The sequence below is a fragment of the Cetorhinus maximus genome, chromosome 20 (genome assembly GCF_964194155.1).
Source record: "Cetorhinus maximus chromosome 20, sCetMax3.hap1.1, whole genome shotgun sequence".
NCBI lineage: Eukaryota > Metazoa > Chordata > Chondrichthyes > Lamniformes > Cetorhinidae > Cetorhinus > Cetorhinus maximus.
This window is the reverse complement of record NC_135898.1, coordinates 29,154,213-29,176,206: the sequence shown is the minus strand read 5'-3', so window position 1 is coordinate 29,176,206 and position 21,994 is coordinate 29,154,213. Positions and strand designations below refer to the sequence as shown.

The window sequence follows — 21,994 nt, the reverse complement described above, 5'->3', positions numbered from 1 at the left end:
TAAACACAGAAAATACTGGAAATACTCAGCAGGTCTGGCAGCATCTGTGGAGAGAGAAACTGAGTTAACGTTTCAGGTCATAACCTTTCATCAGATCCGGGTCTCTGGATCTTGAGGCCTTGAATCCACAGTTGGGATGTTTTTGAAGGGTTGGGGGAATGCAGGGACATAAGAGACAAACTGTTCATTTCCATTTTTCTCCTAGTGTCACTACTGAGTTGCAGCAACGACAGTGTGTTACTGCTGAAATTGACCATGTCTTCGGATAAGAACAGTTCCATTTCAGAGCAGCAACTGAAGCTGGCACTAATTGATTAACGTACTACCCAATCATGTGCCAGTGCCTCTCCATCGTCATCTGCCCCACCTCCCTCCACCTCACCACCAGGCCCTAGAACTCTACCCTCAGAAATTTGCTACCTGCCACCTACCCTTTTCTCACTGAGGTTCATGTGGGTAACTGGCTTGCAATGTATTAATGAAGGCCTGATTCTAAAGCTACTGGTTCAGGCTTGATATTTACAGACCAAGTCACGAGCCTAGAGCACTGAAGTAAAATGGAAACTACTGTAATCTGAATCTAATCTCAATAAATGGAATGTGAGACTGTCAGACTGGTTACTTATTTCAACTTTAATCCCATTCCTCAGCAATTGATTCTTTTCAAATCCTTGAACAATCCCCTTTTCAATGATGCTGATTGGGTGGTTTCTTAGAACAATATGTTGTGGATCCAACCAGGGATCAGGCTATTTTGGATCTGGTAATGTGTAATGAGGCAGGTTTAATAAATGATCTCAGGGTAAAAGATCCCCATGGAAACAGTGACCATAATATGGTAGAATTTAGCACTCAGTTTGAGAGTGAGAAACTTGGGCTGGAAACAACTGTGCTAAACTTAAATAAGGAATGAGGAATCATTACAATGGAATGAGGTCACGGTTGGCTGAAGTGGACTGGAAAAGCAGTTTAGCAGGAAAAACATGAACAATGGCAGACATTTAAGAAATTAGTTCATGACTCACAACAAAGATATATCCCAATGAGAAAGAAGGATTCCAGGAAGAGGATAAACCAACCGTGGTTAACCAAGCAAGTTAAGGATAATATCAAATTGAAATAAAAAACGTACAATATGGCAAAGATTAGTGGCAAGCCAGAGGATTGGGAAAGTTTTAAAAACCAACAAAAGATGACCAGAAAAAAATAAAGGGAGAAAATAAACTTTGAGGCTAAACTAGCAAGTAATATAAAAATGGACAGTGAGAACTTATTTAAATATATAAAAAGGAAGAGAGAGGCCAAAGAGAAAATAGGCCCCTTAGAGAATGAGGCTGGGGAAATAACAATGGGGAACCAGGAAATGGCAGAGTAGTTGAATAAATACTTTGCTTCAGTCTTCATAGATCGGTTGGAGACTTGGGCGGAGAAGTGGCAGATGGAGTTTAATCCGGACAAATGCGAGGTAATGCATTTTGGAAGGTCTAATACAGGCAAGAATTATAGAGGAAATGGCAGAACACTTAAGTGCATCGACGGGCAGAGGGATCTGGGTGTACAGGTCCACAGGTCACTGAAAGTGGCAACGCAGGTGGATAAGGTAGGAAGGCATATGGCATGCTTGCCTTCATTGGCAGGGGTATTGAGTATAAAAGCTGGGAAGTCATGCTGCAGCTGTACAGAACCTTGGTTAGGCCACACTTGGAATATTGCATGCAATTCTGGTCGCCACATTACCATAAGGATATGGAGGCGTTGGAGAGGGTGCAGAGGAGGTTTACCAGGATGCTGCCTGGTCTGGAGGTTATTAGCTATGAGGAGAGGTTGGAGAAACTCGGATTGTTCTCACTAGAGCAACGGAGATTGAGGGGCTACTTGATAGAAGTTTACAAAATTATGAGTGGCATGGACAGAGTAGATAGAAGCTTTTTCCCAGGGTGGAAGAGTCAATTACTAGGGGACAGAGATTTAAGGTGAGAGGAGAAAACTAATAGAGGAGATGTGCGGGGCAAGTTTTTTACGCAGAGGGTAGTGAGTGTCTGGAATTCGCTGCCAAAGGAGGTGGTGGAAGCAGGTACGATAGTGGTGTTTAAGAGGCAGCTTGACAAATACATGAATAGGATGGGAATAGAGGGATACGAACCCCGGAAGTGCAAAATGTTTTAGTTGAGGGGCAATATGATTGGCGCAGGCTTGGAGGGCCGAAGGGCCTGTTCCTGTGCTGTACTTTTCTTTGTTCTTTGTTCACAGTATAAGATACTAATAGCATTCCAAAAATCTAAATAATCAAGGGGGACAAAATAAGTCCACTATTATTGAGACTAGATTTATTAACTGAATTCAAACTCCATCAGCTACCATGGTGAGATTTGAACCCATGTCCCCAGAGTATTGGCCTGGGCTTCTGGATTACCAGTCCAGTGACATTACCACTACACCATCATCTCCTCCATATCACACTTGCCTTGTTGGGGTTTGTATATGACAATGCAGAATGGATTGCCTCATGGGAGGGTGTGATCAACCAGGTGCTGGCAGTGACACGTGGCTGCAGTCATTGTCTGATGTTGCTTGGCTGCATCTGAACAACAGGTATGCATGTATCTTTGTTCAGCCCCTCCAGGTCCCTTGAGTGTAGACAGATGGAGGAGATATCCTGGAGCTCCTATCATGGACCAGAGGAATGCCAGCAGCATATGTGTTGTGTTGGTCTTTGTGTGGAGACTCACACTGAAGGAGACACCTCCAGCTGAAGGAGACACTGGCCCGCAACAGCAAGGAGAGGGCTAAGACTGCTGATGGGGTGCCTGTCAATAGAGTGCTGACCCCTGCAGAGGAGGCCACTGGACTGGCAGGGGCGTCGAATTGCCAGGCTATCGTGGATAGCGAGATTGGAGTCACGGACCAAGAGAGTGAGGAGGCTTCAAGCTTGTGTCCAGCACTGGACAAATGGAGATTCACAGCAGCATGGATGGGAGGAGGAGATGTGAAGTCATATTCCCTGATCGTGTTCTCTCACGCAGGTCTCGGCACTCAAGGGCGATCAGCCACTGAGACCAGGGGCCTACAGTCTGAAGATGAGGAGGATTCCTCAGTGGATGCAGTGACATGTCACTCCTCATGCACCCATCACCAGTGCAGAGACTGTCATGTTCCCGTGATTAGACTCAGAGCCACAAGTTGGTGAGACCAAGCTGCTGACAGAGGTTGTGACAGTCGAGGCCGCCGACGGACAGGACTATCAGAGGCCTGAGCATCAGGCTGATAATGTGCCCCTGGATGCAGCCACATGGAAGCTGCTGGAGGTGTAGCGACAGGTAAGGGAAAATCTGGCGGCACTGCCAGATGTTGAATGATAATGGAGTTTGTCCAGGCTGTGAGTGCTGCCATGTCTCAGGTATGCAAGTGGCTTTCTCCATTGAGAGATTGGCAATCCTCATGGAGGGCCAGGTACAGCAGACCACTCAGTGGCTGCTGGAGATGCTCACAGGCTTGCACACCATGGCTTTGTCCAGTAGCTCTATGCAGCTGTTTCAAGGCAGGAGGTGGAGAAGCTTGGAGCTTGGAGCCTCCATCAGGTGCTCCTCAATCTTCTGTAGCAGAGAGATGTCATTATGCATCACGAGGGAGGAGGAGCAGCTGCCAGCCACATCCTGGGGCCTCCTGTCAAGGAGCTTCGAGTATGGACAGCAACCATTCAACCCCTCTGCATCCTGAGTAGTTGCAGAGACAGGGGGCAGTTCCTGCCTCAGCATGCTGGGACCCTTCAGGCTTCAGGCAGTCAGATCACCATTCACCAAAGTCATCCCAAGACATAGGGCAGCCTGAGCAGCGATCTGCCTCCACCTCACTGCAAGGCAGGGGTGTCACCTGATAGAAGCACTCAAAAACACATGAAGAAGAGCACCTTGATGCACTAGGATGTTTAGACTTGGCACGTGTTAAGATAGTGTAGTTCCAATAAATGTCTGTTTGATTTCTTAAACAAATTTTAAGGTAAAGTTTAAATAAGCTTCTGCAGCTAAATACAGCCTCCTCCAACCAACAGCTTCAAAGAGACATCAGGTGCACTTTCTTCCGAGTTGCAGACTGATGCTGCTGCCACAGAATCTCCTACCCCCATGAGCTGATTCGACAATGACCCTGTGTGACGGCCGTTACTCATTGACATTCACCACCCATTACTGTTTCCGCCTCTTGACACCCATGATATATGCTAAACCCCACCCAGGGAGGACAAACACAAGGAGGTTATAATAAGCCTTTATCAAACTCTGGTTCCGCCTCAACTGACTGGTGAATTGTGATCAGTTCTGAGCACCACACTTCAGGAAGGGTGTGAAGACTTTAGGGTGGAACAGAAAAGGTTCACAAGAATAGTTCCAGGGAGGAGGGGCTTCAGTTGCATGGATCAATTGGAGAAATTGGGACTGTCCTCCTGAGAGAAGGTTTAATCAAAGTATTCAAAATCATCAGGGGTCTAGATAGAGATAGAGAGAAACTGTTCCCATTGGGGGAAGGGCCAAGAGCCAGAGGAAACTAATTTAAGGTGGTTGGCAAAAGATCTAATGGTGACATGAGAAAAAATTTTACACTGTGAGTGATTAGGATCTGCCTGAGAGTGTGGAGGAGGCAGGATCAATGGGATGATGAGGATTTGAAATGCACTGCTTGAGATTGTGGAGGAGGCAGATTCAATCAGCGTTTTCAGAAGGGATTGAACGAGCAGCTGAAGAGAAAAAAAATCACAGGGCTACGGGGAAAAGGATTAACAGAGTTTCATTTGTAGAGAATCAGCACAAAGAGCCTGTTGCTATTCTATAATTCTAACAGCCAAGATGGGATTTGAGCACCTGTCCTCTGGATTATTAGTTCACCAGATTGCTGGTCTAGTAACATGTCCACTTCATGACCGAGCCCACATCACAGATCAATTTATGGAATGTGAGACAAGGTGTTGTTTCAAATGAACAAAGCATGAAGCTGGAACACATCCATTCTAGAACTGGGGACTATACAGGAAACTAGTCTGTGGCCTGTTCCTGCTTTGAGGAAGAGACTGGCATAGTTTCCAAGTTTATCTCCCAGATTTCCCAGTCTCCTGTGGATTTAAGAACTGGGAGGTTGTACTCTGTCAGCAAGGCCCTGTATGTGTCAGCTGTGACTCGGTGGGTAGTACTCTTGTCTCAGTCACAAGATTCCAGGTTTAAGTACCACTCCAGGGCTTCAACACAAAAATCAAAGCTGATACTTTGATGTAGTACTGAAGGAGTGCTGGATGAGATGTTAAGTGGAAGCCCACCTGCCTGCTTGGGTGGGTGTAAAAGTTCCAATAACACTATTTTGAAGAGCAGGTATCCTGGCCAATATTTATCCCTCAACCAGCATAAGACCATAAGCCATAGGAGCAGAAGTAGGCCATTCGGCCTATCGAGTCTGCTCCGCCATTTAATGAGATCATGGCTGATGTGATAATCCTCAACTCCACTTTCCTGTCTTTTCCCCATAACCCTTGATTCCCTTACTGATTAAAAATCTGTCTGTCTCAGCCTTGAATAAACTTAACGACCCAGCCTCTACAGCCCTCTGCAGTAAAGAATTCCACAGATTCACTACCTTCTGAGAGATGAAATTCCTCCTCATCTCTGTCTTAAATGGGTGACTCCTTTTTCTGAGATTATGCCCTCTGGTCCTGGACTCTCCCACAAGGGGTAACAACCTCTCAGCATCTACCCTGTCAAGCCCCCTAAGAATCTTATATGTTTCAATAAGGTCGCCTCTCATTCTTCTAAACTCCAATGAGTACAGGCCCAACTTACTCAACCTCTCCTCATAAGAAAATCCCTCCTTACCTGGGATCAACCTAGTGAACCTTCTCTGGACTGCCTCCAATGCTAGTATATCTTTCCTTAGATAAGGGGACCAAAACTGTTCACAGTATTCTAGGTGTGGTCTTGTATAGTTTTAGCAAGGCATCCCCATTTTTATACTCCATTCCCTTTGAAATAAAGGCCAACATTCCATTTGTCTTACCTATTACCTGCTGAATTTGTATGCTAGCTTTTTGTGATTCATGCACAAGAACCCCCAAATCCCTTTGTGCTGCAGCTTTCTGCAGTCCCTCTCCATTTAAATAATATTCAGCTCCTCTATTCTTCCTGCCAATGTGCATAGCCTCACACTTTCCCACATTATATTCTATCTGCCAAGTTTTTGCCCACTTATTTAATCTGTCTATATCCCTCTGCAGTCCATGTTGCGTAGGATCTACGAGCATCTTATGATGGAAGGAAGGTAATTGATGAAGCAGCTGAAGATGGTTGGGCCTAGGACACTACCCTGAGGAACTTCTGCAGTGATGTCCTGGAAGTGAGATGATTGACCTCCAACAACCACAACCATCTTCATTTGTGCTAGGTATAACTCCAACCAGTGGAGAGTTTTCCCCCGATTTCCATTGACTCCAGTTTTGCTAGGGCTCCTTGATACCACACTCGATCATATGCTTGCCTGATGTCAAGGGCAGTCACTCTCACCTCACCTCAAGTTCAGCTCTTTTGTCCGTGTTTGGACAAAGGATGTAATGAGGTCAGGAGCTGAGTGGCCCTGGCAGAATCCAAACTGAGCGTTAGTGAGCAGGTTATTTCTAAGCAAGTACTGCTTGATAGCACAGTTGATAACCTGTTCTATTACTTTACTCATGATTGAAAGTAGATTGATGGGGCAATAATTAGTCAGGTAGGACTTGTCCTACTTTTTGTGTACAGGATATACCTGGGCAATTTTCCACATAGCCGGGTAAATGCCAGTGTTGTAGCTGTACTGGAACAGCTTGGCTAGGGGTGCAGCACAAGTCTTCAGTATTATTGCTGAAATATTGTCAGGGCCCATAGCCTTTGCAGTATCCAGTGCCTTCAGCCATTTCTTGATATCATGTGGAATGAATTGAATTGGCTGAAGACTGGCATCTGTGATGCTGGGAACCATAGGAGGAGGCTGAGATAAATCATCCACTCGGCATTTCTGGCTGATGAAGATGGATGGAAATGCATCAGCCTTATCTTTTGCACTGATGTGCTCGGCTCCCCATCATTGAGGATATTTGTGGAACCTCCTCCTCCAGTGAGTTGTTTAATTGTCCACCACCATTCACGACTGGAAGTGACAGGACTGCAGAGCTTAGATCTGATCCGTTGGTTGTGGGACCACTTAGCTCTGTCTATCACTTGCTGCTTTTGCTGTTTAGCACGCAAGTAGTCTTGTGTTGCAGCTTCACGAGCTTGACACCTCATTTTTATGTATGCCTGGTGCTGCTCCTGGCATGCCCTCCTGCACGCTTCATTGAATTAAGATGGGCTGAATGGCCTTCCTCATCTGTAAGGACTTTGTGACCAGTGTGGGTAGGTGAGAAACAGGCTGCTCCACCGTTCTCCATCATTACTCACTTTAATGTTTGCAACAGTCTCTGTCATCTTAATCTCTACAAACAGAGTAAGACTGGGATGTCAATCAGTGTTGAGGGATTGTATTTAATGTCCTCATTAACATCTTTTCAAAGCCAAAACTTAGAGAACCTACCAAGCTCTAAACTGAACAGGAGCCTCCACTAGCCCCGAATCATAGTCACAGCAATTTCTTGGTCAGGAGTTTTCTGTCGGTGTGCGGGGATGGGCCCGATACACCGATGCGTAAAATGACGTCGGGCGTGCGTCCTGACGTCATCGCGCCGAGTAGCAATGTTTTGTTCGGTGGGCGCATGCCAGAGTTGGCTGCGCGCCACCGATATGTAAATGACCTATTATGGCCATTAAGGATTAAATAAGGTTATTGTAAACACTGCCCGTCCAACCTTAAGGTTGGCGAGCAGGCAAAAAGGCCAAGCGGCCTTCATGTTTTTTAGGAAACCTCATCAACGAGCAGGATGAGGCTTCCTCAAGCTTTTACTAAATAGATAAAACATTTTCCAAACATATAAAAACATGTCCCATCTCATGAGACACAGTCACATAAGGGGACATTGTTAAATACATTTTTTAACCTGTTATTTAATATTTTCAGAAGCCCTTCTATTTCCCTGAGGCAGCCCTGTGAAAGAGCGCAGGCCCTGACTCTCTCTCCTGCCCTCTCCTGCACAGGTGCTGCTGAGTGCTACTGCTCGCGTCTTACGCTGGGTGGGCCTTAATTGGCCAGCCCGCATAAATTGCGGCGCAGAGCTGATCGCGGGCGGCGATCAGCTCTGCGACAACCCCCACCCACTCTCCTCGAGCCCGCCTGCCAACTGAAAAATTCTGCCCCTTGTCTTGTGGAAACTAATTGGCCCGAGTCTTCCACGGACTGGCAGAGTGGGATTGCCACTGCGCCCCCAGTTACTTACCTGAAAATGAAGCCGCTCCTTTCTTGCCCAACCTTCCGACTGAGGCTGGGTGAGAACAGTCTAGTGCAGTGGCTTGCCGAGGCCTTCTGTCGAAGGCAGGTGTGTCAGAGGTCAGGAAGCCACACCCCTTTTTTATGGCACTAGCAGCTGTAAAGTGGTAAGTTTAAAGGTCCAGCCACTTTGAGAAGTAAGGGAGAAAATAAGTTTGTAAGGTAAGTGGGATTGGTCACCGGAACGGGGGCAAGTGAGGTGGAGTGGGGGGTCAGATAGGCAGTTTGGGAGTTAGGTGGTCAGTGGGAGGCCAATGCGGGGAGTCGGGTGGTCAAGAAGGTCGGGTGATCAGTAGGGTTGGGGGTGGGGGTGGGGGGAGGGGGGATCAGGTGGATGCAGGCTGGTCAGTGGTGGGGGGGTCAGATAGTCGGGAGGGTGGTCAGTAAGGGGGGGGGGTTGGGCGGTCAGTTGGGTGGTGCGGATGGTAGTTGGGAAAGGGAGGGGTGGTCGGGGGTTGGTGTAGTTGGGCGGATGGAAGGTAGTTGTGGGGGAGGGTGGCTAGTTGGGAAGGAGGTGTAGTCAGGGGTGGAAGGTAGTCAGGGGTGTAGTTGGAGAGGGGGTAGTCAGGAGTATGGGAGTCGGGGGATAGTTGGGAGGGGTACAGTCGGGAGGGATTGTTGTGGGGATAGTTGGGGGGAGTGTGGTTAGCCAGGAGGAGTAGTCAGGGGATAGTTGGAGTGTGGGGGCTGTAGTCGGAAGGGGTGACTTGGGTGGATAATAGAGAGATGGTAGTCGGGGGTTGGGGTAGTTGGGGAGAGGGGTGTAGTCAGGGAGGGTAGCCAGGTGGAGGTAATTGGGGGGTTGTTGGGGGAGGGGAGGGCAGTCAGTGGGTCCCAAGGGGATTGGAGGGGGGTAGTCGTGGCATTCCCAGGGGGTTTGGGTGGGTGGGGGTGTTCGGAGTGGGAGGCGGAGGTGTGCTTTAGTTACCCGGAAGCTAGGAATGGTTTTAATTCTTCTAACTTTTTCTGGGTAAATATTACCATTAGACAGTCGGAACCATCTGAAGTTTGCGATTAATTTCATACTTTCAGATGGTTCCCAGTGCAGGGCCCAACGAAGATTTGAAACTCCCGGGCAATTGCCATGCAATTCTTACCTGGGAACTTCCGGGGGGCCAGCACATCTTTGGGTTAATCACCAGGTACGACACCCTGGAGCTTGGAAGTTATGGGCCATTGTGAACTGAGATGATTCTATAGTAAGATGATTTAATAACTCTTATGATTTACTCCTGGGTAAATTTATTTTAACCATTATTTTCTAGAGTCAGTCTTTGCCTTAGTGCAACCATTGTTGCCTCTGAGTGAGATGGTGAAGAGGTCACACCCTTCTCCAGACAGCCCCCATGGAGGCTATGCACAATCATCCAGTGTAGCCCTCATCCAATGTGGCCCTCATCCAGCTGGAGTGGCCACTGGCTCAGTTACAATATTCCCACCTCGGAGTTGGAGGGTTTTTTTTGGTCTCCACTCCTGACAGCTCCAGTGAATGGAGCAGAGCTCTGGCTCTGAACACTGGATTCATGTCCGGTGGAAGAACTTGCATCCGATGGGTGCTGATGCAACCTATCAGAAAGAGCTGGTAATCCACCTTAACCTTGATTACAGAACACTGAGAAGAAGATACACTGAAAACAACAACCATAAGTAAGGCAACAGGAAACCACCTCAGCTACTCCTTCCAGGATGTGACTCAAGCATCTTTTGCATGAGATTTGAGCTTGGACTGACCCTGGGACAGAACACAATGCCCAGATGGACATTCCAAAGTGACACTTGATGAAAACCCCCCTCAGATAATATGGGAAAGCAGCCCTGAGACATCACTGTTGATCAGATATTGCAAAGAGCTGTCAGATCACTCAGTTACATTCACTCGAGACTCCTTGTTTACAAGTAGATGATATGACATCTTGAATGAAAATATTTAACAGCAAGGAGGGCAATACAATTTATTAATAGTTCCATCAAACAGCACTTTACGGGAAAATATTTCTCAAGTTCATAATCTGTAGGAATTCTGCGGAGAGTAATTCACCTCCTGACTCCCCAAAGCCTGTCCACCATCGCAAAGGCACAAGTCAGGAGTGTGTTGGAATACTCTCCACTTGCCTGGATGAGTGCAGCTCCAATAACACTCAAGAAGCTTGACACCATCCAGGACAAAGCAGTCCGCTTGATTGGCACCCCATCCACAAACATTCACTCCCTCCACCACCATGCACAGAGGTAGCAGTGTGTACCATCTACAAGATGCACTGCAGGAACTCACCAAGGCCCATTTGACAGCACCTTCCAAACCCATGGCCACTACCATCTAGAAGGACAAGGGCAGCAGACACATGGGAACATCACCACCTGGAAGTCCCCCTCCAAGTCACTCACCATCCTGAATTTATCACCATTCTTTCACTGTCACTGGGTCAAAATCCTGGAACTCCCTCCCTAACAGCACTGTGGTTGTACCTACACCATAGGGACTACAACGGTTCAAGAAGACAGCTCACCACCACCTTCTCAAGGGCAATTATGGATGGGCTATAAATGCTGGCCAAGCCAGCGAAGCCCACATCCTGTGAATGAATAGAAAAAAGATAAAATATGAAACCTGAGCAAGAAAAGGTGCTTAAAATCCCACATTTTTATGTTTGTTTATGAAATGGGAAAGATAGTGAATGTCCTCAAGTTTTAACATCAGGAATAGGACAACATAAAACTGGGAAGAGGGTGAGGATCATGGGATGAGGATGAGAGCTTGGAGTAATTCTCCCTTTGAACTCAGTGCCCTACAGGATAACCCCTGTCCCAGCTCCAATGCCTCTCACCCCTTTCCCATCCCTTACCCCTTCTACTTCACCTCCCTCCCTATCCCCTTCCCCTCCCCTTTCCTCTCCCATCCCTTACCCCTCCCTGTTAACTCCTTACCCCTTTTCTCCACCCTCCCACTCCCCTTTACCTCTTCACCACCCTCTCCCTCCCTCCCCCCACCCCCTCCCAGACTTATCTCCTCCTCTTCCCTTCCCACTCTCCCACCCTCCCTCCCTTCCCCTTCTCCTATATTATATTGTTCTATTAATATGTTATTGTTGGGCATATGGTCATGTCAGGTGAATTCTTCAAGTGTAATACAGTTCAAATGCAACTAAGTTGAGATTGGGAGTGAAGAGGAAAATAAGACTGACAAAGAAAGAAAATGAGAATACAATGACAGTTAACATAAAAGGGAATCCAAAAATCTTCTACTGACATGTAAATAGTAAGCGGGTAGTGAGGTGGGGTGGGTCCTATTAGGGGCTAAGAGGGTGATATATGCTTAGGGGATAAGGGTAAGGCTGGAATTCGGAACAAGTACTTTGTATCGGTAATTACTAAGGGTGAGAATGCTGTTAAAATATTGGTAGATGGGGAGATAATAGAGGTAATGGATGGGATGAATATTGATTGACAGGATGTGCTGGAATGGCTGCCTATGCTTAGAGTGGATAAGTCGCCTGGTGCGGATGTCTCACATCCTAGGTTGCTCAGGGGAGTGGCTCTCCCCATCCCCTAACCCCTCCCCTAGCCCACTCCATTCTCCCCATACGTCCTTCCCCCTCACCAACCCTTACTCCCTTCTGCACTACCCTGCTCCCTCACTCTGCTACCTACCATCTCATCGCCCTCCAAATGCAACCCACTCACTACCACACTTCCCCCTCGAATTCTCTCTTGTCCCACCAGATCGCTGCCCCCCTCACCTCCACCGCTTTCTCCCTTCCCCCCCAACCCCATCCAACAGCTCCCTATTATCACTTCCTCCCCCTCCACACCTCCCCCACTCCTTTAGTGACCTAACCCATCCTACCCCCATCCATTCCCCCTACCCATACCCTTACACTGCCACCCTCTCCCTTCAACCCATCCCCTCCTCCCACTTCTCACCTGTACCCCCACCTATAGCCCACTAACAAAACCCTTCCACTTCTCCCCAATCCCTTCCTCCTCCCCCAGCCCTCTCCCATAACATCTTCCCCATTCCTTTCCCTACCACCCTACCCTCCCAACCCTCAATCCCCTCCTCCCACCTCCTGCCCCCTCCCTGACCCACACCCTACCCCCACCTCTAACCCCCATCCTCACTCCTATCCCCTCCCTCATGCCTTCCTACACCTCCACTCTGACCCCTCCCTTTCACTTAACCCCTTCCTAACATCCTCCCTAACACCCTCTCTTCCTCCTACCCCATCTCCACCTCTCCCTACTCCTCATCCCTTCCCCTGCCCCCTAGTTTCCTACCCCCACCCTCCTCCCCCTCCCCTCCAACATCTTCCCCCTCCTGCTGCCACCCTTTCTGCCCTCCCTAGCCACTCCTTACCTTCGCCCCTATCCACACTTCGTAACCCCCTTTCCTCACCCCCTCCCTTCCAATCTAGCTTCATCATACACTCCTCCCCTTCCTTTTTCCCACATCCTTCCCCACTCCCCTACTCCGGACAGAATTTTCCGTTTTGAGGGGGGCAGAGCGGGTGCGGGCAAGGCAGGCGCGGACCTGATCGGCGCCCATGATTGGGTCCATGCCGCCATTTTGTGTGGGTGGGCTGATTAAGTGTATTTCCGACTCCCGTGAATAGCGGGAGTGTGTGGGCAGCGGCGGGCGTGCACAGACCACCGGGTCCCATGGCGACCCGGCAGTCTGTTTAAAGGAAGGCCTGGCAGCCTTTTGTAGGCTGCTGACAATGGCCAATTCGAGGGTGCACCGCAGGGGGTCAGCTGAGCAGGGCACGCTGGAGGGAAGGGCAGAGGAGCAGGCCAGGCTGCAGGGTCTGCCACTGGAGCAGGGCAGGCTGCAGGGTAGGCCAATGCTCCCCTCGCTTTTCTGATGACTGCCTTGCTGCCCTCCTCAAAGAGCTGGCAGCACGGTGGGAGGTGGTGGTCCCCAAGGATGGAAGGAGGAGGCCACCCCACGTGACGAAACATGCCTGGGAGGAGGTGGTGGAGGTGGTGAGCTCCCGTGACATGGTGCAGCGCACATGGATCCAGTGTCGTAAGCGTTTCAACAATTCGCTGCGCTCTGGAATGGTGAGTACCATGTTGGCATTGGGCATTTAATCCAGCAGGTAGCCTTAGCCTTAGCAACACCCCCCCCCCCACCAACCCAAGTCTTACTGTCGTGACTGCATTGAATCATGTTGGGCATTTTTCCTACGCCCATGCTTAGATCAGCCTGAGTGGTTCATGAGGAGATGAGTTCTCCCCCGCACCATGTGTTGCTCTTAGTCGCACATGACTAGTCTGGAAGCAAACTGCAGGAGAAGCAGCTAGGCCCATACTCAGAACTCCAACACATGTCCTATTCACGGTGATGAGATGGTGGAAGGGGCGCCTCAAGGTGTCGTGGCCAAGAGCCATCTGCTGCCCTCTACACTGTACATAGTTGCGCCTCCTTGCTATGGGAGCAAAGACCAGGTGTTTCCTAAAGTGATGGACCCAGAATGTGTCCAAGGGGGCCATTGGGGGAGGTTGGGAGGTACTATCTTTGTGTGACTGATCAGCAGTAGTGGGGAGAGGAGGCACTGGAGGCCTGATATGGGCCATTGTGGTTGGGGTGCGGCGTGTGCATACAGAGTCCATGTGCAAATTGCCGCAATAAATGGTCTTCTCTCTTTCTCAGGAGAAGAATACTCATAATGCCTCAGAGCGTGCGAGGACTGGAGGAGGCCAGGCTCACCTCCTCATGTTAAGCTGCTTCGAGCAGGAGGCCCTGGAGCTTGAGAGGCACCATGCGCCCAGTTCAACTGGTGTCGGTGAGGCTGGGGTGGAATGGCCAGGTAATTGAGGCCAACAGTGAGATCCGCAATGCGCTGATGATTGTTTAATTTGTTATTGTTGCAATATTGCTCAGTCGCAGAGTGATAGAGTCAGAGGTGTGGATCATAGAAAAAGGTCCTTTGGCTCTTCAAGGACCCACATGTCAAACACGTTCCTAACTCTTCTAATCCCATTTCCCAGCACTATGCCCATGGCCTTGTATGCCACGACATCGCAACTGCACATTTAAATACTTGTTACATGTTAGGAGGGTTTCTGCGTCCACCACCCTTTCAGCCAGTGCGTCCCACATTCCCAACACACTCTGTGTTCAAAAGTTGCTCATCACATCACCCATGCCCCTTACCTTAAATCAATGTCACCTGGTTACTGATCCCTCTGCCAAGGGGAAAAGTTCCTTTCTGTCGACCCTATCTGTGCCCCTCATAACTTTATACACCTCACTCTGCTCCAGGGGAAATAACCCCAGTCTATGCTATCTCTCCTCATAAGTCAAACTCTCCAGCCCAGCCAGCATCCTGGTTAACGACCTCTGCACTCTCTCCACTCTAATCACATCCCTCTTGTAAACTGCATATCACAACTGCACACAGAACTATAGCTGTGGCCCAGGCAGCGTTTTCTGCTCTCGGAACATTACCTCCCTGCTCCTATATTCTATGCCTCGGCTAATAAAGGCAAGTATGGAATTTGCCTTCTTAAGGTGACATGCACACCAAGGTCCCTCTGATCCTCGTTACTTCCCACGGTCTTACCATTCATCGTGTATTCCCGTGCCTTGTTTGTCCTGCCCAAGTGCATCACCTCACACATTCCATTTGGCATTCATCAGCCCATCTGACCAGTCTATCTATCTCTGCCTGTAACGTAAGGCTATCCTCCTCACTGTTTGCCACCCCAACAATGTTTGTGTCCATTGGTTCTGGAAGGTTGAGCGCATAATGAGCCAGGGGGAAAGGGATGAAGTGTGTCACTGTGTGCACGCTAACTGATCCACTGTCCTTGTTGTTCATTTCAACATCATCAGAGCCTGGCCGCCAGGAGGAACTGCAGATGCCCCCTCTCACACCTGAGGGTCCTCAAGTGTCACCTGCGTCACACCATTTCTGCGAGGCAGGCACCAGCACAGACACTAGCACCTCGGTGGGCATTGGAACGTCGGCTAGTGTCCCGCAGCACAGAGGAGAGGGCACTTCACAGTCACTGGAGGAGCTGGCAAAGACAGGGAGTGCCCATGGTGCCAGCAGTTGGAGGAAAGCAGGGGATCGGGCACATGCTGAGTCGGTGCCTGATGATGTGCCTCTGGAGTTGTCCACAACGCAGCAGCTACAGGAAATGTGGCTGGGTGTGCGGGAGCACCCGGGAGTGATACATGAGGCTGTGCTTCGCTTGGTGTCCGTGGTGGAGGAGTCCACACGGAGCATCACTGATGCAATGAGCCTCATGGCAGAGTGTCATGCTTCCTCCATGGAGAGAATAGCGACTCTCGTGGAGATGCGCCTCCAGGAGAACAAGCAGGTTCTCCTGGGGTTACACTGAGACCTGCAAGCCCTCACAGCACCAGTGGCCACACCTGGTCAGTGCCAATGTGGGAGATGGTGTGGGCTTCAAGTTTCCCAGCTCACTGCTCATCCATCCACGGTGAGCAAGGAGGTCCGAGGCGACCTCACTTCGGCGGAGCAGCTGCCTGTCGTCTCGGCGGGCTCCTCTCACAGCGTTCCGGATGAGGGCACCAGCTGCTCCGTCCCTCTCCCAATGACTGCTTCAACGGGTGAGGCTGCGATGACTGGGGAGATGCCAGTTGTGGAACTGGCAGATCCCTCCCAGCCAGGCCCAGCAAAGGCTCCATGGGTCAGAGGACGGCCACCAAGGTCATCGATGCCAACAGGACAGCAGAGTCAGCAGGCTGTCTCAGAAGCCACTCTGAGTGATGGGGCAGCACCAATAGGTAGCACTCGTAAATGAAAGCATAAGGCATCTTAGGCACACCATGGGTTTCTCACTGGTGCTTTTGTGTTGGCCTGAGAGTAGGGAATTATAATTTTTTTTTGCTTGCTTAAAGTATTGTTTTGGAATTGTGAGAACATCTGATGTTTAAAATGAAAATCAGATGTGTTACCATGGCTGAGGGTGGCTCCTTTGTTCTGTATGTGTATGTTTAAGAGAAATGTCATGAGTGTTTGTTTGGACATTCAAATTTATGTCCAAAGCCCTTAGTTCCTGCTGATGACCTGGCAGATTTTGCACTTAGGTGCCGTGTATGGAAGCGCCAGGCAAGGCTGGTCCTGCTGATCCATATGTGTGGAACTAGCTGAAAGTTCGTTGGATTAAAGTCTCCTGGGTGTCCCTGCCTCCTTGGTGTAGTCCCGGGTCAGCGCCTACCCCCTTGGCATTCCCCTGTGCTTGCTCATCCTTGGAATCAGTGCTGGACTTATCGTGTGCAACCGCAGACACTGCGTCTACGTCTTCATCGTCCACTGCATTCCCCCTTTCCAGCGCAAGATTGTGTAGAGCGCAGCATGCAACCACTATCACTGAGACCCGATCTGGAGGGTACTGGAGTGCGCCCCCTGAGTGGTCCAGGTATCGGAAGCGCACCTTGAGAAGACCGATGGCTCTCTCCACCACGGCCCTTGTGGTCCCGTGGCTCCTATTGTAGCGCTCCTCAGCTTCTGTTCTTGGATGGCGAAGAGGCATCATGAGCCACCTTCTGAGGGGATAGCCCTTGTCACCCAGCAGCCATCCATCAAACTGAGCTGGAGCACTGAAGAACCCCAGCACCTGGGAGTGTCTGAGGATGTAGGCGTCATGGGGGCTGCCTGGGTACTTTGCACAGACTTGTAGAATCAGCATCCTGTGATCACATACTATCTACACGTTCATGGAGTGGAAGCCCTTCCTGTTGACAAAGGCACCGGGCTCACCTGCTGGCACCTTGATGGCCACATGTGTACAGCCTATAGCACCCTGGACACGGGGGAAGTCAGCAATGGCCCCGAAGCCTCTGGCTTGCTGTGCCTGGCTTGCCTGGTCCCAGTGGAAGCGGATGAAGGTCAATGCATGCTTAAACAGAGCATCTGTAACCTGCTTGACGCAAGTGTGGACAGCTGATTGGGAGACACAGCAAAGATCACCCACCGAACACTAGAAGGAGCCAGAGGCATAGAAGTTGAGGGCAACTGTGACCTTCAGAGCCACTGGCATGGGGTGTCCCACACAGTTAGGGGACATCTCAGGGCCAACCATCTGACAGATATAGTTGACTGTCTGCCTTGAAGGTCGGAGCCTCCTTCGGCACTGCACCTCAGTCATATTGAGGTAGCTGCTTTGCCGCCTGTAAACCCTGGCAGCAGGATAGTGGCGTCTTCTGCAGCCCCATCCACCTTGGACTACCTCTTGGCCCTGTGCCCCTTGTGCCTGCACCTATACTCCCAAAGATGGCTCCCCTGGAGGCTGAATGTGTACTCCTGGCCTCTTCCTCCTTCTAGCCCTCCCTCCTCCTCAGAGGAGCTGCCTGCAGTGGACATGTCAGAATCCATACCCAGGCTAAGGGGAGGCCTCCGGAAAGCTGCAGGCCCAATAAAGATTACTGACTACAGAGTGCTGACCTGAAGGTTCAAAGTACACTGAAAGCTGCTGGAATGTGTTCTGAGCTGCTACAGATCACACAGGCAAGTTTAAAATACTTTCTCCAATAAATACTCCAGATTGACGACCCCACTGAGCCCTCTTATCCCACCCGTGCATGAGGTTCATAGAAAAATCTCTTACCAGCCTGCCCGTTGCACCCATGCACCAACCCGAAGATCGCACGGGCGCCTAAAAATCGCCGTCGATTGACAAATTAAGGGCCTTAATCTAGCCCGTTAATTAATTTTGAGGTTTGGTTTGTGATAAAGTTCTCAAAAGGGAATTTTCATTTTAAAGGGTTTTTGACGACAATTGGCACTAATTCAAATGCTGCAAGCTTTTGTATTTGTAAGTCTGTTCCCAAAATATGAAGTTAAGCTCAAGACCTTGGCAAAGTTTAGCAGAAATTCAATTTTGGCTGAGTTAATGAATCTGGGATAATTCTAAAAAAAATAGCGGGTTACTTTTGAGACAATAAAATGTTGTTTGAAGGAGAAGATAGGGAAACAAAACATATCAATGCCTGATTTCTGTTTTAAAACTATTACAAGAATATGTTATTGGACTGTAAGTCTCTCCAGACAACCTGAACAAGATAAGATGGTGGCTATTGCATGTGTAAAATGGTATGAGGAAGTGAGACAGACAGAGGGAGAGAGAGAGAGAGTGAAGCAATTTGTCCGGGAGCTGTGCAGGCAGCTTCACAGGCTAATGCAGGCACCCTGCACTAATGTGACAGATTTGGGTAACTATTTGTGAGAGATGGCAACCCAAATAGGGATTTATACCGCAAACTTTTAGGGACCAGACCATGAGCCATTTACAGCTGGTGTGCAAAATCGATTAATGTGACACGGTCCTCCACATTTAAAAGGCGCTTTGCTAGTTGTGTTAGATCCAGCACAAGGACTTCCAGTGGGAACTGTAGTAACGTGGTTAGGACAGTTAGGGGATGTCGAAGAAGGGCGAGCAAGAGCCAGTCACAAGTAGTGGAGAAAGGAAACCGAGGGGAGATAAAAATGGGAATGGTGGTGTTAGGAAGAAGATTACCAGTCGAGAGATATTTACAGCTCTCTTGAAGTCGGGGGTGCCTGAAGAAGAAATAGATGGTATCCCGACTGGGACTATGTATGCATTGTGGAAGAAACTGTGGGGGTAAAAGGGAGCTGAGTGCGCCTCTGGTGCGGGAAGCGGTGACTGTCCTAGAGAAACCAGATAAGTCACACGATAAAGGCGATCAGGGAGAGCTGCCAAAGCAAGGTACGGATGAATGGTATGCTGTGATGCTGTGATTGACTTGACCAAAGCATTCTTCTCCGTTTGATTGGATGAAGAATCCCAGAATCAGTTTGCCTTCACATGGGATGATAGGCAATATACTTTTCAGAGACTGCCCCAGGGTTATCTACATAGTTCAACTGTGTGTCATGGGTTGATAGCACGTGATTTGGAAAGTTGTAACCTCTCCTGGGGAATTAGCATCACCCACGATATTGATGATATTCTAATCCGAGGACCAACTGAAGAGATAGTCAGGGAAGCTTTGGCTACATTGGCGCAACATATGAGAAAAAGAGGATAAAGGAGGAAGAGGAGAAAGCACTTCAGAAAAAGCAGGGAGTCAAAGCTGAAATAGTAAAGCTTGTTCCATAAGAGAAAACCACTCATAAAGAAGGGCTGCAGATAAAGGCAGATTCAAGCACCATGCAGTGGTACCGACAGCTGCAGGATACTTGTGACCAATGTGCAGCATCTATTAATGATCTTAACAACAGCAAGGGTTCCAAGGGTGGAGTGCCACATCGGGAGGACATTCTGAATGCAGAGCGAGCCTTGCTGCAAATGCAAGAACTGATAACTGAGATGCAGGACAAAATTTCTGCTGCAGCTGCTGAGAAAAAGAGGATAAAGGAGGGACTGGCAGTACATAGTTACACTGACTCATGGGCAGTAGCCAATGGAATGGCAGTCTGGATGCCAAAGTGGAAGGATAATCATTGGGCGATACATGGAAAACCCCTTTGGGGAAAAGACTCGTGGGCTCAGATATGGGAAGAAGCTCATAAGAGACAGTTGTATGTAAATCATGTGGATGCTCACATGGAAATTACCACACCCACTAGCACGAACAATGCAAATGTTGATGAGATGACAAGAATTCGAGCTATTGAAGTTGAAGAAGAGGGAGTTAAGCAGTTTGCACAATGGGCTCATTGGAAATCCAGATACCTAGGGGTGGTAGGAACCCGACAATGGGCATCTGACAGAGGAATCCCAGTTACAGATGATACTGCACGAATGGCAGTTGCTGAATGCCCAACATGCCAGAATGTGAAACAATTCCTACTACAGAAGAAACCCTTAGGACAGATAAAAAGGGGGTGGGACCAGGGCAAATCTGGCAACTTGATTATATAGGGCCCTTACCCCTTCAGCAACGATATCAGTGTGTACTTACAGTGGTAGATACGTACTCAGGTTATATGGTCACCCATCCCACTGTGAAAGCAAACCAAGCTGCAACGATAAAAGGGTTAGAGTATCTTGTGCAGAGATACGGTGTCCCTAATGAGATACAATTAGATAATGGCTCACACTTGGCCGGACAAGAAGTCAGTAAATGGGCAATGGACAATGGGATTTTGTGGGTGTATCATATACCACATTATCCACAAGCCTTAGGATTAATTGAACAATGAATGGGCTATTGAAGCAACTTATCAAATTGCTAACCCCCAACCATACTCTGAGGGGATGGTTGAAAGTATTAGGTCAAGCAGAATACAATCTTAACAATCGGCCTAGGCCTGAGGGTACTCCTGTTGAATGGATGATATAGCGGAACCGAGTTCCTCCCCAACAACTAAAGTCCACTGAACAAAATGTATGTAAAGGTGGAAAATTATGGGTGAATTACCCTAATAAGAAACCAGTACAAGGAGAAGTATTGGCACATGGGGAAGGTAATACATATTGGGTGTTACTTGAGAATGAAGATATACCAACCTGTATAAAAATTGATAAACTGAGGAAAAGAGAGTGAAAATGTAAATAAGAGCAGCTATTATATTATCATTACAGGTGAAGATGACGTGGTTACTTCTGTGAATCTCTGATGGATGGACATGGGACCTTATTTTTGCCCTAACGCATTGCAATTTGATGGAATTGTATGAGATAGCCCAACGGAATGACTTGAAGCTTACTCTATATACAGGACATTATAATGCATGGATGAAGCTGTTAAATTTGACTAATACTAATTTGACTATAAATCCAGACCTGAAACGCACGCAATGTAATGATACTGCATGCAATGTAACATTTTCAATTCTAAATGGAACTTGTAAAGATATATGGTGTAAATTTATTACATTACCACATTTGTTTAGAGCTAGGTTTTGGCTCCCCGTATTCTATGGAACATGGTTGGATGAATATAATAAGACCCAGGTTGGGAAGGATTGTGAGCATTGGCCGGAAGGATTGTGAGCATTGGCCTGAAAGATTGGTATGTCCTTATCACACCCCAGTGTTTGACAGATGAATTACATACCTTAACCACCCATCATTGGTGGGATATTTTCAGCCGATGGTCTCCCAAAGCCTCTACAATCCTCATCTTACTTATGCATCCAATTGTGATTTTACTAATCATACTCTGTATTGCATTTTTGGTTTTATTGATATTACTATGTATATTATATAAACTGTACCATAAGGTAATGGCTATTGAGCAATTAATTTGTGCACATACTCGTTTGCTTGATAACCCCTGAGTATCAAGGGGTGGAATGTGGGAATCTACGGATTGCCACGGTCTCAGAATGATACCCATGGGTTAATATAGCATGATCTGTCTAATGCTTGCAAACACCAGATGGCCCTGACTAACTCAGGAAAGAATGTGGCAAACAAGATAAGTCCTTTGTTTGTACCATATTATAAATGTGGGGACCTTCCAGTCGAATTCAGACTTCACCTATGGATTGGGTTCGCGACCGGTGCCAAGGAACATGAGGATATCTCTTGACCAGCCGTCGCCGCGGGGTCCTCGACGGCAGAAGAACGTGAGATTATTGCTTGTAGTTGTGTAAATATAATAAAGTAACATTTATAATCAGTTGTCTCC

General features: G+C 48.4%; 1 long non-coding RNA gene across 2 annotated transcripts; it reads left to right on the top strand.

Annotated features, from left to right (window-relative positions):
• The first annotated feature begins 8,498 nt into the window (after nt 1-8,498).
• Nucleotides 8,499-21,985, top strand: LOC144694653 (uncharacterized). 2 transcript variants are annotated; one of them, XR_013579803.1, is made up of 3 exons: nt 8,499-8,586; nt 14,075-14,231; nt 20,944-21,985. It is a non-coding gene; the product is annotated as an uncharacterized LOC144694653 (long non-coding RNA). The 2 variants fall into 2 exon arrangements; XR_013579802.1 differs by lacking the exon at nt 8,499-8,586 and adding an exon at nt 10,816-11,226.
• Nucleotides 21,986-21,994: the final 9 nt, after the last annotated feature.